Below are 17044 nucleotides of genomic sequence, written 5' to 3' on the forward strand. Positions count from 1 at the left end.
ACCCTCCCCCCCCCTCCTATAGTTTGGTCCCATTAAAGAACCCCCTTTTTTTTTTTTTGTTTTTAAAAAAAAAAAAAAAAAAAAAAAAAAAAAAAAGCAGAAACCGATCTCTAGTGACTCAGGAATACAAAAAGAACGTAAGAAACAAATCTATTTGAAGGATTTACGTATATGAATTTATCCTCTATTGCTCATTTCACTGCATTGTACATCAACTTCACCTGAAACAAGTAATAGGATGATGACACACACATCAGCGCATCTTCAGGAAACAGAAAAACAACAGAACAGTAGCCATGTTATGGTTTGGGGTTCAGCACCAATAGTAGTAAGGTTGGCAGTCATCAGCGCAAAGACTTAATATATGGAATATTTATATTCTTCCCATACCTGTATGTGTTGTCTCAAGGTCTTCCGCTAAATACATTCACTCTGGATAAACCGGTGATTATAGGTCGCTATAAGTGAAGGTGCCTTGTCTCATCTGTCTGTCTGTCTGTCCTGTGATGGAGCTGTCCAGGTTGTGCTCTGCCCTTAGACAGAGAGAAGCAACTGTACGGAGAAGCAAAGTGTGAAAGTGTCTGGATTTTAAAAATGGAGCTATTGTTCAGCTCCAACTTGGTTGCCATCAACATCTTTCAAGGATCTTTCTGGTGGCTATTTGATGTCTTTTGTTGGCAGAACTGGTAGAGTTCTTCTAAAATCTCTGGTTTTCTGGTCCTATGATCTATTTTTTTTTTTAAATGTGGTTGAGGTCAGGACTTTGGGAACACTTCAGAAAGGTCAACAAAAACCTCAAAAGACATCCCTAAATAGAACAAATTTACCATTGTCTTATTTAAACTTTATTAGAGTTGCACACACTTTTCCAATAGGTCTGAGCATCGGTCAATCCGATGATTGCCAACCAACCAACCAACCAACCAGTCTTTGTCTCTTCTCAGTGAGCCATGCCTAGAAAACCTCCAGGTGGGTTGGAACGGGGACACATCTAAACATTGCAGAATATCTGCTCTTGATGACTGGAGTTGCAGACTTGTACTCAAGAGAAAATGAAGGAGTGCATTTTTTTGGTTATGACACACAGATGGCCATAACTGAGGGTTGGATCATAGACAGACCAGTAACTCAACTGCTTCACTTTTTGACTTGTGCCTTTCTCTTACCATGATAGACATAAGCAGTGTCTCAAGTACTCCAGACCAGGTCTCCATCTGACTAGCCACCTTCATCCTACTCTCCCCTCAGGAACTAGTTACAAAGGTACTTTAAATGCTCCAGTTGCAACTGAGACTGACCCTGTACCTACAGTTTCCTATGGAGAACGATCACATCCCAGCCCTTTGCCACTTAGCTATGAACTCCTCACACCCTAAAGATCCCAACAGATCCCTTACTCACATCTGCAAGAAATAAAGTTAAGACCCTCAGGCAGGCATGTTTAAAGGCCCTGGAACCATTTGTGGCCCTTGGAGCAATTTCATGTGGCCCCTGACCGCAATTAAAGAATGGTAAAAAGCAAAGGGCTTTCTCAGTAACAATTCACAAAATGAAACACATTTTACAGACCATTAGACACAGATTGATGTTTTTAGCATTTAGCATTTATCTTTGTTAATTCTGTTTATGCTTTTCACTTACAGCTAAAATATGACATTTAAGATTAGAATGTCACATTTCATTTGTTATTTTTGTATTCTAAATTTCGGCATGGAGTTGTACCCAATTAAAATACCTGTTGATGACCAGATGAATTTGAAGTTGGGGGGGGGGGGGTTTATGATGAAACTTTCACATTCTATTCCAGTTTTTTTCCCTACTTGTTATTGTTGCTCTATATAATTAGCAGGGGAACATTAAGTTCTTTAAGTGCAGCCAATCGGCCCAAACTGGCATTTTGCTCTGACAAAGATGTGAGCTGTGGAACGTAGTTAAGAGCCCACAATCTGTTGCTAGAGCAATAGCAAGGCTGTGTGGGTGTGAGAGCAGAACAGAGCAAGGGAAGGAAAACTAGACTACCTAAACTTCCACTCTCATAATCAACCCCTCACTCTGAAAGCACAAGCTTCTCCTCGGAATTGCCTGAAATTTCCGTCTCTCCCCAAGCTTCCATCTTCATCCCGGTTTCTGCCACGCTAGGCCTAATGGCGTCCCATGTGACAAGCGCCGGTTAACCAGTCGCCATCAACACTCACAGGCACACAACACACACACACACTAGACTACCGCTGCGTACAAACTGTACGTACTCTTACATTTCTGGCCAGCAGCTGGCAGCTTTGCCAACTGTGTCCCCCTGAATTGAAGGAGATAGGGGAGGAGGGGAGCAGATGTGACTATTCTGCCTGACAGGTCTGAAGGAAGAAAACAAAAGCCAGCAGGCTGGTGAGGGTTTATGAAAAGGATAGAAGTGGCAAAACAAGTGGCTGACTCCAGCCTTTCCTCCAAGGAATCACACGGATTTATTTTTTGCCTGGCACGGCTGTGGTCACATTTTTAGCGCATACTGAGCAGGTTGCATTCCATTACCCCAACAATGCCTCACCGATCCCCTCACTGCTACCTCTCCTCTTCTCTGCAGGCGTGGCCCCTGCCGTCAAGCCACAGGAGGAACTGCAGTGAGCTGCTTCTTTATACTCTTTGCAGAGGCTTTGTTGGAGAAAACAATGGAATTACCCTTTCTGGGAGCACATGCGATAGAACAACATAAAGTACTTCTTACTGTGAAGTAGAAGGAAAATTGATGGCTTGTTAAGACACTGGTGCTTTTGTTTCCCTTTGAGCCGCTGACACTTTGTGGAACTTAGAAGGATGCACGGTGATGCAATTGCTGGCAATGTTGCTTTGACGCAAGAAGGTCCTAGGTTCAAATCTCAGCCAGTCTTTCATCCCCCGTTTCATTCTTGGGTTTCCTTACATCCAACAGTCCAAAAAGAGGGGATATTAGGTTGATTGGTCTCCTTTAATTGCCTATAAGAGTCTTGTTTATTCTGTGGTTTATGGAATGGTAACATGTACCATTCCAAAAAGGGTGTATCTTGCCTCTCTCCTGATGATCACTGGATAAGCACAACAGGCCCTAAAAGCTGCAGAGCTTATTCCAATTTGCAAAACTGCTTAAGCCCAGACAGATTTGATTGAAAGCATCTGTGAAAATTAAATTTCAACTCTTGCCAATCTATAGTTAAGTCTTTAAGTCTTTGACTTGGCACCCAAATTCATGAATGTGCCCTGATCTATAAAGCATTCCATTGCATCACTGAGTATATTGTTTTTTTACTGATGTCCTGTTGGACGGGGAACTTTCGTCCATTTTCAAGTTTCAAGTTTCCTGCAGCATGTCGTCTTTGAAAGCGTTGACTTCTGTTATCTGACCATCACCTCTCACCAGTTTCCTTGTCCATCACAATGTGTCACAATGTCTATTTCAACGTTGCCTGGAATAAAACTGAGCTTTGGATCTCTGCAGCTCCCCCAGAACTACCATCCATTTATTGTCTTCTCTGGATAATTCTTTTCATTTTTGAAAGGTAATTTTGTCTACAATGCAATTTGCTAAATTCAGCATATTTACAATATTGTACTTTTATTAATGTGCACTGCCCCATTTAAATAAACTGAATTATGCCATTATCAGTATATTACTTGAAAATCGTCTCAAAAACATTATCATTTATCGCCGTAACTACTGGGAGAATTTAATGTCCAGCAAAATTTGCTAATTTGAAAGGCCTACAATTTCATACTACTTTGTGCTGAATCCTGTTATTATTATCAGAGGCCTATATGCTAAGCCTATGAAAATCCTGGATATTATTTAGCTTTAACAGAGCATTTCGCTGATGTTGGCGTTAATTTAAACAATAAAACAAACCGAGCTTGTGGGAACTGTGCAGTGCCTTGCAATACTCCCAGTTTGTTATGGAACTCATCCAATATATTACATTTTAACGGCATGTACCAGGAGGCAGAGAGTCCTGTAAAGCTTCATGATCCTTTGTCTTCCCCTGCCACTCAGTTACAACATCGCTGATCACGGATCGCGCTCTACGCCGACGATACGCGACTTACGCATCTCCTCGACAACGTGGGCGCGCAGATAAAGAGGCCTGGGTTTAAATTAAAGATGCGACTGTTTGTGCATGCTCAGCTTGTGAATATTAAACGTTCGAATCCAGCGCTGTGCGCGAGACGTGGTGTGAGGGCACAAGTTTAGCTGAGATACAGCGGTTTATAATGAATTCCCCCCATGAGGCATGACGGCCAATAAACACACTGTACATGTAAATGCTAAATGATCAAGTGAGGGTATCTCTTAGTCCTTGTCATCATCCATCATATCCTGTCACTGCACTGCGTTTTGTGTGTATCTGTGTGTGTGTTTTTATAGCGGGGTAACACAAGAATTTCCTCATCGTTTCATTAATCTTTAGGTGATGGTCTTATCCGCAAGCAGGCTCATTTCCTTTATATGGAGATTAAGGCAGAGCCATTAATCTCTTATCTCATCAGATGCACTGCTCCGACTGGAATCCAACGCCGCACTGAAGTTGCAGCTACAATCCACAATGCCATGCATGCACGAAGACGCTGACACACACGCGTATACTTGGCCGATTAATGGGTAATTTGCATTGTGTATGTGCTAATCTGCAACAAGGCTGTAATTACATCAAGTTGCAATGGCACAGCATAGTTATTAGACTACTCTTTACAAGAGAAAGCTTGAGGGGCTGTCAGTATATGTAAGCGGAAGAAAAATACTGTTTTCTACAGCCTTTTTTCTCATTATAACACAGGCTAACAGCTTATATTGGACTCTGAGCAGAATCTGACTGGAGAAGACACACATTACCCAACATCCACCAGCCCATTAATAGCACAGCTTTTAAGGTCTTCAAGTTTAACTGTGTGTTGTACACCTAATACCTCCCAATTTTATGGTTTCCAGCTAAGCCATTAAAGTCACTACAAAGTGCTTTTATTTGTCCTCAAATTATTTGATTAAACATTATCTATCACAAAAGTATCAAAAAATTAATTTTGATAACTTTACTTACCTGACTCACTCATATGATATTACGATAGTGACCTGACAACAGAATGTTGATGTGGACTCACGAGAGTTGGGGACAGATTATTCAATTGTGTGTAAAGTTTTTTGGCATTTATAGGTTGATTCATTTGCTGCTACAGAGTGCATGAAATGTGACTACAGCAAGAAAAAAAGGATACATTAAAAAATGAAGTGGCAACTTTAAGTTATGATTAACATACAGTATTGTTTAAAAGTACTAACCCTCTTTGATATTTTACCCTTTTATTGACGCTGCAAATCAGTCAGGATGAACTAAATTTGATGTTTTATGACTAAAAATTTTTGACAAAGACAACTAACTTCTAAAAAATAATGAAAATTAAATAAAATTAAAGAAAAATAATCAATTGAATAAATATTCACCCCTATCTTATTATGCATTAATACACAGAGTGGAAAGTGTCCCAGCTCTACCACAGAAGCAACTTTTCTTGTTGTCTTCCTATGAAGTTTCGCTTGATACACAAACCTCTTTACTACTCCTATACTGCTGCTATTGAATTAACATTAACAGCCGTCTGGTGTGGTTGTTTACAGCACAGGCAATTTCCAGTAAGCTTCATAACGTTGAACAGGCACACAACATACGCCACGGTCAAACATTAAAGACTGAGTGAAATTTAAAACTTCAACACAGTCCATGCTTCGAGGGAGCAATCATTTCTCAATAGCCGAGAGACCAGAGGGTGTGGGACAAAGCAGACACCAAACAACAAGGAGCTGGATTTTACCTCGCCACCACAGATCCCAACATCTACAGTCTTCTTTATTCAACGCCAACGAAATGGATGTAGCTCCTATATTAGCTGCTTTGCAGATTCTAGCTAATCCTGAGTCAACTGGCATTCCAGTTTCCTGAGCCGTTTAGAGAACTTCAGGTATGAGGTTGATGATTATCTTCAGCAGTCGGTGGACGAAAGCTAGGGTATACCCTATACAGGTCGCCAGTTTATCGCAGAGCAACACAAGCTGCGCTGCACAGTCCACAGACTACATAATTACACAATTTGATATAAGCTTAATGGAAACACGGCAATTAAAAAAACACATTAAAAAGACGTCTCGTTCTTTGATAAAAAAATTCTGGACCAAGGATGATGTTTTCTTTTTCTTTTTTTCTGACCATATTGAAATTGGTTTATGTCGAAACACACAAGTCATGTGATTGACAGGATGTTGCCAGTGGGGCAAAAAACAAAAGATAAAGACGACGACAGAAAGTGGTAGGAGGACGATGGCGCTGCATGTTTTTAATAAAATATCAGGTAAACAAACTTATTCATGTGCGATTTCGAAAATGTGTTTTTCGATATTAGCGGAATATTGATAAAGTTTTGCCTACATTTCAAATGGAAACAGCTAAACAGACACTGGACAAACAACCATCCACAAGGACAATTCAGACAGACAAGTTAACCAAACAATCATGTTTTTGGACTACGGGAGGAAGCTGGAGTACCTCCCAACTCAGTCCCCTGGGCAGGATTCAAATCCAAGACTTTCTTGCTGCAAAGCAGCAACTACTCCACTACCTGTAGCCTCAGTAAAAAAAATGCTGATAAATAGATTATTTAATATGCAGAAAGCGAACATCTTAACCACGACTGCACTGGTTTTCACCTCCCCTCTATAAAACACAAAACTAAGATATCACTGACATTTATGCTCACGTGTAATCCTCCACACTGAGCCCTTTAGGTTATCTGAGGTCACCCTGCTTTTCTGTTTTTGCACTATAATAGTTTTGTTCAACCATCTAAACGACAGCTAAATGACAGCAGATACTTTGCGTCCTTACATCTTAAAAGAAAAAAAAGGCTTCCATTAAGATCCCATGGTTTTGCAGGAACAGGTTTTATAACACAGAGACTACATTTGAAGCAATACATCACCTCCTAGCTAAAGGGCCAAACACAGACACACACAAACAAATGCGCACACACACCTTGTCACAAGCCTTTTTAGAGCTCTAATCTGAAATGAGAACATGCCCTGGGTCACACTGGGGGAATGGAAGTCAAAATACAGAATAAAAAAAAAAAGAGGAAAGATGGAGAGGGGAATGAAATGAAAGAGAAAAGCCAAAGGGAAGAACACGGAGAGATAAAAGGCTGAACCAGCAGAGAGGGGGAGACGGGGCAGAAGGGGAGTGGCAGCCAGAGCAAAGCCGACAGGGACCGTGGATCACCCTGGAGGGTCAGAGGTGTGAAAGAGTTGTGGTTGGGTGTAATGCCTCACCCTAACCGAAGCAACCCCCTCCACCCACCTTCCCTTTCCCTCCCGTCCCTCCCAGCAGCTATTTAACATAGAAATTGATTTAAACAGAGGGTGAGATATCCGCTGTGGGACCAGAGGACAGGTGCCTCCAGTCAGCAGAGGAGAAGCTAATGAGAGGTGAACGAACTGAGCGGCGCTAACAAGAACAGCAGAGGGAACGACGAGATGGGACTGTGGGGGAGGAGGGGAAGAAGTAGGACGCCGGAATTTTTAAAGTTTGTAGTTTTTGGAGAGTATTTATCAAAGAGTCGTTGAGTGGTCGGATGATGACGACGGTGGGAATGGATGTTGGGTAGCAGTCAGCCTCTGACTAAAAACTGTTGCTGTATGACAATCATGACATGCTAACAGCTCAATATCGTGGCAGCAGAGAGAATATTTCACCATTGAAGGCAGTGTAACTTGTTGGCAAGCGCTGCTAATCCGTCTCATTTGTTTTTGCTAAGCCACTTTCTGGCTGGAGGGTAAAGAAGTTGGAGTAGGGGATGCAATCATTGCCCATTAGGTTTGATGGAAAAGATATTGAGAACATTTCTCCTCGCTCTGCTCTTTGGTGTAGCCCTTCAACTGGGTTAGACCAGCATATGTCATGCAATATGTGATAAAACATATATAGCATGACATATGTTATATCATGCTATAACATATAGCATGATATGTTATTGCACTGCCAAACCGCTCCTGTTTGAGGAGTGTGTGAACAACGACGTTAATTTTCTGTGCCATTTTAGAATTGTAGTTGCCCAGATAGGGTTGAAGTATTTGAGCAACGGCAGTGGAGGAAGTGAACAAAGTCATTCAGTGGGTGTTGCCCGCTCTTTCAAATATTGAGCAATTAAGGTCGGACTAAGAGGAAGTTTTAAGACATTTTATTGCTGTTGTCTTAAAGATGTAATTCAGCTCGGGACTTTTTTCTTTGTGTTGGGGGACCGTCGCCCACCGCGACCGTTTAAAGTGCACACAATTTCTGGTAAGCTTCATCAAGCTAGCATATTACATACAACACAGCCAAATGTTAGTGATTGGGTAAAATGAGATTCAATTGTTTACAACATCAACGGAGTCCATGCGCCTAGGAAGCAATCGTTTCCCAACAGCCTCTGTGCGAAGCAAAGATTAGAACAAAGGATTTGGTTTCTACCAGGCTTTGATAAATTAAGAACAATAAACAATAAATCTGTGACCAAAATCTCTCGATTCAGATTAAAACATCAAGAACCCCAAAATCACTAACTAGGTCTACTTTCTCTCCTTATTTAGTAGTAGGAGGGTCCATAAAAAAAACACGGTAAAATCTCAGATGAGTATCAATGTTAGAATCACTCTGAACTCTGTTCCTGAACCATCGGTTCTTTGCCACCATGTATCTGCACACTCGGCGCCGCTGCGGCTGACATTAGAGTCAGCACCGTCAATACTTTTGACAGGTGAGACGCTGCAGAGGCACGAGGAGGACGAGCGGGGCCGGCCGGAGCGCCTCTCCTTGTTTCAACCGTCGCTCTGAAGCCGAGCTGTCTGTTCATTAAGGAGAAGCTGGACTTCAGAAAAGGCGTGCGTCCTCATTGATCCCTTGCCTGTCACTCGAAGGACGGGAGAGTTCGACACGCTGAGTTGACTCCCGTACGTGCCCGTTTGTGAATATCAACGGGATTAGTGAAAGGTCTGGCTGTCAGGAGAAGTCAGACTGGAAACTGCGCCAAAGAACGGGCCGGGTTGCTCTTTAGGAGTAATCTCACATTTTGATAAATGTTACTTAGGAAACACGACAGGTGTGGCATTTTCTGGTTGGGTTTTCTAAGATCAAAAATCCTCCTCCACCCTCTCTGAATATGATGCGTTTATGCATTTAGACTGTTGAGTTGCATCTTTAAGCAACCCAAGATGGTCACACACATTACATACACGCTCCAAAGTGTCCAGTCTTGCACTGCAGCATCTTGTACATACTCCATGGCAACCATTTCAAAATGAAGATTCATCCACTTTATATAGTTGGCCTAGTTTGTGTACCGCAGCCCCCGTTGAGCACTGCCATCCAGGATGACGACTGGGCCCTTTGCAGACTACACTGAGAAGGTGTGTGTGTGTGTGTGTGTACGTCTGGTGGAGTGAGAAGGAGCGGGGGGAGGGGAGTGGCGCAAAATCCCAATGCAAATGCCAACATTTAATCTTAAAAGTTGTGTTCTACTTTGCGAAGCTTTCAAGAGACCCACATAAGAATTCAAAAAGGCCTGATTTAAGCTCCAGCCGTAGTGCTGGAGCTGCAGACTTCAACAGTAGATGAGGAAACAACTGAACATGCTACATTGCTCTAGTGAAACAGAATAATGGTGGTCCTTCTTTTTCCCCAAAAACCCCCATTTCTATGCATAGAGATGCAGAGTAATAGTTCTACGGTTCAATTTCTCCTGAAAGTGACTCGGATAATAACAGTTGTCCAAAATATAATTGTATCCCTTTAGTACAGAACAAACATAGTTGTTCCATTATGGATGTCATTTATAAATGATATTTGTGGTAAATCTTTTTACGCCTAATTGATTTGGATCAAAGACATTTTTATGTTAGCCACGCCTCCAGTTTCATAGCTATATAAATAAACGCATAAATAAATGAGCCAGAAAAGGGTGCCTTCTCCCAGTCGGGTGGGATGTCCTGCCACAAGTGGAGGAATTTAAGTATCTGGGGATCTTGTCCACCAGTGACAGAAAAATGAATGGAGCAGGACATCGACAGGCGAATTGGCTGCTGTCTGCTGTGAAGCGGGTGCTGTACCGGTCTGTCGTGATGAAGAGAGAGCTGAGTCACAAAGCGAAGCTCTCAATTTACCGGTCGATCTACCTAACCTCATGAGCTTTGGGTCATGTCCGAAAGAAAGAAGTCATGGATATAAGCAACGGAAATTAGTTTTCCCCGTAGGGTGTCTGGGCTCTCCCTTAGAGAGAGAAACTCAGTCATCCAGGAGGGACTAAGAATAGAGCCACTGCTCCTTCACATCGAGAGGAACCAGTTGAGGTGGCTTGGGCATCTGGTCAGGAGGCCCCGGGGAAGACCCAGGACACGCTGGAGGGACTATGTTTCTCGGCTGGCCTGGGAATGCCATGGGATTCCCCCAGAAGAGCTGGCCCAAATGGCTGGGGAGAGGGAAGTCTGGGCCTCCCTCATGACTGGACCCGGATAAACGACGGATGGATGGATGGACATATATGTATATGTGTGATACACATACAGACAGTGATGCTAGCTAGCTAGCATGTTTCTTGCTAGATTCAAGAAACATGCTTTCCCCTCCCTCCTCCATACATAGCAGAAAGTATAATACAAAACATTATTTTGAATCAAAATGACAAAAGTAGCATAAAACACATCGATTCTAACACGGGTCAAAAAAGACTCACTCATGGAAGACTGTATAGTCAGTCACTCATTTATCAACTTTTTAAAACTGTAAACGGTAGTAACTTGCCAGCTTATTTTCCAAAAGATATATAGCTTAAAAAGTTTTTTGATACAAAATCTGCAACAATATTGCTTATATTTCAGCTTGTCACAGTAAATAGGCGCCGTCTATTTCCTGGCCTTTTTCTGCGCGCTAGTTTCTTGCTCGCAGCGGTGTAGCAGGTCCAGACCAATAAGTTTTGTTTGTTTTTAATACGAGAATAAAGTCATAATTTTCTAACAATTATACAGCGAACTTCGTTACAATGGGAAATACTGAGCATCTTATGAAGATGTGGTAGTTATCTTCCTCACAAATAAGGAAAAGCTTAAAAACACATTAGCATCAATTATTGTCAGACTTTGTCTAGTTCAAAGACATGTCAGCATGGTCATGTCAGCTCTTAATAACTGTATTGAAGCCTTTTTTCCCCATTAAAACAACTTTTTTTCCTCATAATTTTTCTCTTTGTTCCATTTTTAGTCTGTCAATTGTACAACTACTCTCATGATATGACTTTATACTTGAATTTAAGAAAAATAAATAAAAATTCTCGTATCTGTCTGATACTTTCTTTACTAACCTCAGCTGCCATTTTTCTTTTCACCGTCACAAACTTTTCCAGCTCTCTTCACTGAAGGTGCCTGTGCTTCAAATCATCCGCGATTGTGTCTTCCTTCGTCAGCTGTTTACGCCATTGTGTTGGTTCAGGCTACTCCTTCTGCTGGCCTCAACAGGCACCCTGCTCATTCATTCGAACACTGCTGCCACCTAGTGACCGGAGTTTTGTTTTCAGTCAAGAATGAATAAAGAAAATAAGTCCTCATTCTCGTGCCCCCTTACATCTCACCTGTTCACTGTCATAACCCAAGCGCACTTGAGCTTATGCCTAAACATTCTAATTTTTAAGGATGTTTTGTTTTTTTTTTTCAAAACGCTTGGTGACCTAGTCCTGAATGAGTCAACAATGCCTTGGAGTAATTTTGATAGGCCAAGACTAAGGTTCACCAGTTTCATGTTTTCTCCATTTGTAGGCTGATATATGATTGCCTGATAGCCAATGACTTTGCTTCTCATCTGTTCTTGAATTTGGATGCCTTGTGACGATGTGCTAGAGGAAATGCAATCACAGGTTGATTAGCAACCTGGAGACCCAGAGAGGGTTCCATTCTTCACAAACCCTCAAAAAGGGAGCACTTCCTTTGAACTGATAAGAGAAAACTTTTTTCCCAGTCCATAAAATTTCAGATTGTTTTTATTTACTATGTTATTGGGGAACGCTACTATTTGTATGTATATTAATAAAGATGAACCAAGTTCTTCACAGTGAAAAGTGAGATCACCTGTGTTACCAATGAGCAGCTATATAGCTGTAAATGTTGGGACTACAGGAAAACTGACAACGGATGAAGCTACTGCTGTTGAACTTGATTCAGTTTAGTGCATATTTTCCTTGCAGTTTTATGTTTGTTTTTGAGGTTTGTCCCAAATGTTTTATCAATATACTGTAGTACTGATCTCACAATTTCCTTACAACAGCTCAAAAAGCTGGAATAGGTTGCAAGAGTCAGCTAGCATCAAACGTTAACAGATGTAAAATATTACACTGCAAACAATGAGAATCAAACCCATTTTTATTTTAGGCAAAGAGAGTTTTAAATGCAAAATGAAAATCAGTCATTTACGTTACTGTGATGGGAAAGGCCATCTTAGTCAGATTTAGGTCTGGACTTTAACTAGGCCATTCCAGTTAGCATGTATTGTGTGTTGCATAACTTACTGCAATCTTTTTTTTTTACCACAAAAAGGTCTTTGAGGTAAAAGACCTGAGGATGGGATAATTCGAGGATATTAATTTTAGAATATTGGGCATAATTTGGATTAGTAACTGGACTTTGAGCTAGCCATTCTACCACATTAATAATAATCTTTATTGTCCACAGATATGGAAATTTACCTTTGGCTTCGCATAGTAGTTAAAAATTCTCACAATACACTAAAAAAAAAAAGAAATAAGAGTCAGTCTTTCAAACCTACAGGTAAAACTTCACATCTGAGCAATGGTCAACAGTTATTACACTTGGGATAATTAATTTCTTATACATGTTCTCAGCTGTTCTGGCAGCCTGGTATCGCTTTGTATAATTCTCCCAGCATCCTTTGCTTTGTGCTGACATTTTAGACTTCATCACCGACTTTTGTGCTGTGCTCCTTGGTCTTCATGAGTCATTAATTCTTTTGTTCTTGAACAAACCTCTAAAATCAAACTGAAAAATACTTTGAACAATACTTCCGTAGTGGTCTGTATCACAACTAATCCGAAGAAGTCTCTGACTGAAGAAAACAGCTGAATTAATGATTCGACTCCTGAAAGTTACTTCAGAGCACCTTTATTTAGGTACATCAGAGTAAAGGGGGATCACCAAACACAAAGCACTTTTGAGAGTTTTATTCAGAAAATTTTACAATTTTCATTCCTCTTCATAGTTATACGCTTTGTGTTTATTACATAAAACACCGACATTTGCAGCTGGAATGTAAGAAAAAAAAAAAAAAAGAACGCAATCACAAATTGCAGGTTTGGCTCTTGGCAGCACATTATGACATGAAAATAAAATAACCTTATTTTTGTTTATTAGGATTCACAATTAATAAAGCCTCTGACCTCCACCTTGTATCTTTCAGACTAGCATTTATTTCCCCCATACCTGGTGTAAACGGTGCGCGCGCGCGCACACACACTCACAGTATTTATTAATAGAATCCAGCCATATAAATCTTCAGAGGTTTTCCTGCAGTTTCCCTGGACCATCAAGGACACCAGGCATGAAGCGGGCATACATTAAGTCCCCCTCCCACTCCCAGATTACTGCCCCGTCCTGCTGCGTCTGGAAGAGAGCTTCACTGTCACCTTTTTTCCTTCTTTTTTTTTTTAACAGGCATCAGCATGTGATGTTCTTCTGATGGTGTGAATCCGTCAAGGCCAGGGGGAAGCGATCCAGCTGTCCGCTCTGCATTTTAACACATCCCACCCTCGGCGAGGCGCCGCCGACCCGTCGGACGTGGGCAGAGAGGAAAAGCGACGGATCCGCGGCCCGGCTCATATTCAAAAGTCTACCTTTCATCGATCGGCACCCCGGTAACGTTTACTTTCCTCTCCGCCCTTATGCTTCCTGACAGTTTGTCGATTCCCAAACGAGACTGCTTCCACACCATCACTTATCTGGCATTAGATTATAGGAGACGTGGGGATCATTACTCGAGACGTAATAGCGCATAAAGACTGAAAAATGGTGTGTTTTGGATATGGCTCCGTTGATGTTTCATCTCCAGTCATGTTTTTTTTTCTCCTTTCTCTCCCAGTCCTGATGTCCAACGTTCAGCAGAGGCTTTTTCCAATAAGCCGAAAGGAGCTAATGCTGCCTCTGACCAACGGATCAACACCGGGAAATTTGTTTTTAATACGGGAAAGTAGAGTTTTGACCTCCGAGTGTAACTCGGCACCACGGGCTGCTGTAATGTCATCAGTGATGATGGCTGAAAACAGCAGATCGAATCAACAGAAACATGATGGACGGATGGATGGATGAGAGGAGGATGCTGGTGATGACCGTCTTTGTTTCTCGCCCCCCATCCTCCTTTTCCCTCTGGCTCGGCTGCTCAGTCGTCTCGCTGAATTCTAACGATCTAGATGTGAAAGCGATGAGAACAGGACGGCGTCTGGATGCAAAACGCGCTTCTGCGTTGGCGTCGGACATCTCCAGATTCACACGCTCCCCATCTCAAACTGCTGAGTGTAATTTCATCATCAACAATGAGGCATGAAATTTAAAAGATGATTCCCTAATAAAAAAAATGTATTCGAAGTGAGTATGACTATGTGCCTCAGTCAAAGCCAAAAGGAAGTGTTTCAGGTCGGATACAGGGGGGTTAATGAAAATTAAAAACAATTTCACAGCGTTCTATATAAAGGAGTGCTCATTTTCTGCTACATTAGGCACCAGAGGAGAGGAAATGTGAACGGAAGCATTCGAAAGTCTTCGAAGATAAGAAAATAATTACACTAATTCACCAGTACGACTCAAAAGTTCACAGAAGGTTCTTGGTGTTTCTGAGGGACAGCTTCTGCCTTTGGCCCCGACTCGGTGGCCATCTTTGCGCTCTTTCCTCCCCGTTGGGATGCCCCTGAGTTTCATCTGACCACCTTCTTCACGGCGACCTGCTCCACTTTCTCTGCTGAAAAGGAAAAAAAAATGAAATAAGAACAGGCGATTTAGAGATGGGAGGTACGAGATGCCAAGAAGAAGAAGAAGAAGAAGGAAAAAAAACGTTTTTATAAGCTGCATTAATTAGAGGCGTTTTTCCTGCCAACGTGCAGAGCTTTTCTACAGTAGCTAAGCAACATTTTTCTTAAGCAAGTTGTGATTATAAGCAGGTCTTGGGAACTTTGAATAAACTCCATTACTCTTTCAATTAAGAGTAAAAGTGTTCGTGATTCTTGGAATGGCGGAGAGACGGTGTGCAAAACGCCAGACGTCTAGTAAATCAAGGCTATTGTACATACAGCATGCATGACGGCTAAACCACCTGATATGATTTATTAACAACAAATAGTTTTCTTATAACATTAACCTTGAGGTCTCATTGTTTTTCAAAACAGTTGCTTTTTTGTCAAAACCAATATTTGGAGCTACATCTCTCAGACAGGAAGACAGGACTCCATTTTTCTGCTATCTTGCAACGTCTACTTCAGTTATTAGTCATAAGTAGTGTCTACTCTGGGAAAAATTGCATTTTGCGTAACCTGTTGGCTCAAAATCCTTATGACAATTGGATGAAAACATAGTTACTGTAAAGGAAAAAAACTCCCCTTTAACAGGAAGAAATCTCCAGCAGAACCAATACCGGGCTCAGTATGAGCGTTGTCCTGCTAAGACTGAATGTGGGTTTGCAAATACAAAGCGTACACTCACACTAAGAATAGCCAGATGAACTGATCCAGCGGTACTTTCTATGTGCGAGGAAGTTAATGGCAGCCTGGTTAATATCAGTAACGGCAACTTGTTTATCCTCAGTCTGAGCCAAGTCATTGTCAGACTGTAGGTCAACATTTTAACTTCTTTTCAAAGTGTAGCTGTTGCTACACTTAGAATGCTAAGTGTAGCTTCAGGGGTCCCCATGAAGCTAATGCTTCAGGGAACCATTCAACATCGTAGAAAAACTACAAACATTCAGTGCTTTGACATACTGGGTCCTCAGATAAAGGTGCCAACAGCCTGTTGCTATGATGCAGTGACGAGTATGACATTGAACGACTATAAGAAGAAAAGTGTGACTTTAGGCTTCTTCCATTCACTTCCACTAGGATTTAATGCAAAATACAATATTCTGCTGAGATAGTTGTTGAAAGAAATGGAATTCATAAAGCCTGAATGCAGAATAGATCAAAAATTTCAAGTTTCCTCACCACACACAATTTCATGTTTTGACAGAGCCATCGGCTATAGTGGAATATAACTGGTAGTGTGCTGGGCCGGTGAAGGGTATTAATTGCTTTTTTTTTTTTTTTCTGCCATATTTCTCATATCAGACATTTTTGACAGAAATCATAACATTCCTGAGTTACAAGCCCAAATGCAACCAAAAGCAAAAAACACTATAAAAACGATTCCATATAGAAAACAAAAAAAAAACAAAAAAAAAACAAAAAAACAAAGGCATTGCTTCTGTTCTTTCATCTTTACGCTGCGTTCAAGGTCTAGTCTGGACATCAGGAGAAATCCCAATCCCTTTCTGGACTCCTAGTCCCCCAGTTCCTCCGTTTTCCTTGTGTTGGCAAGCCTACAGCTCCCACTCCCCTCATTAGTCACTTCCCCTCATGCCGTGGTGACGCCGGCATCGTGCTGCCCCTGCCTCGCTCAGGCTGGCTGAGGGGAGGAGAGTGCCCCGGCCACACACCAATTCACAGCCACTGTCAGAAGCAAGGCCACTTCCAGAAAGCTGAGCAATCATCGGAATCAGTCGAGCTTTGAAACGCTGTGAACGTGGGAGATGTGGAGTAACGTTACAGTGGCTGAAAAGCCCGCGGGCGTCGGGAGCACACTCTTTTACACGAGTCTTTAGGGGAAACTGAGACGTTAAAGGACTGCACTGGTGGTTCTGAATTATTTAAACTCTTAAATTGCAAATATTATGCTTTAGAGTTTTAGATGGCCGACGGAAATGGGGGG

The 17044-nt window shown here is 41.7% G+C and overlaps 1 protein-coding gene and 1 long non-coding RNA gene across 3 annotated transcripts in view; both read right to left on the minus strand.

The window, feature by feature from the left end:
• The window catches only part of LOC106945637 (uncharacterized), a 46429-nt gene extending 34855 nt beyond the window's left edge, over positions 1–11574 (minus strand). The window contains exon 1 of the long non-coding RNA XR_001424601.1: positions 11398–11574. This is a non-coding gene — a long non-coding RNA (uncharacterized LOC106945637). The remainder of the gene's footprint in view (positions 1–11397) is intronic.
• Positions 11575–13188: 1614 nt separating this feature from the next.
• The window catches only part of LOC106945640 (KH domain-containing, RNA-binding, signal transduction-associated protein 1-like), a 32585-nt gene continuing 28729 nt past the window's right edge, over positions 13189–17044 (minus strand). Inside the window, exon 12 of one of the 2 annotated variants that reach the window (XR_001424602.1) lies at positions 13189–15047. The gene's annotated coding sequence lies outside the window, so the exon portion shown is untranslated. Of the gene's footprint in view, positions 15051–17044 lie in introns of both variants that reach the window. The other variant, XR_001424603.1, reaches the window with a different exon arrangement.

Source organism: Poecilia latipinna, unplaced genomic scaffold (genome assembly GCF_001443285.1).
Source record: "Poecilia latipinna isolate Pla-1442-1.1 unplaced genomic scaffold, P_latipinna-1.0 Scaffold154, whole genome shotgun sequence".
Lineage (NCBI taxonomy): Eukaryota > Metazoa > Chordata > Actinopteri > Cyprinodontiformes > Poeciliidae > Poecilia > Poecilia latipinna.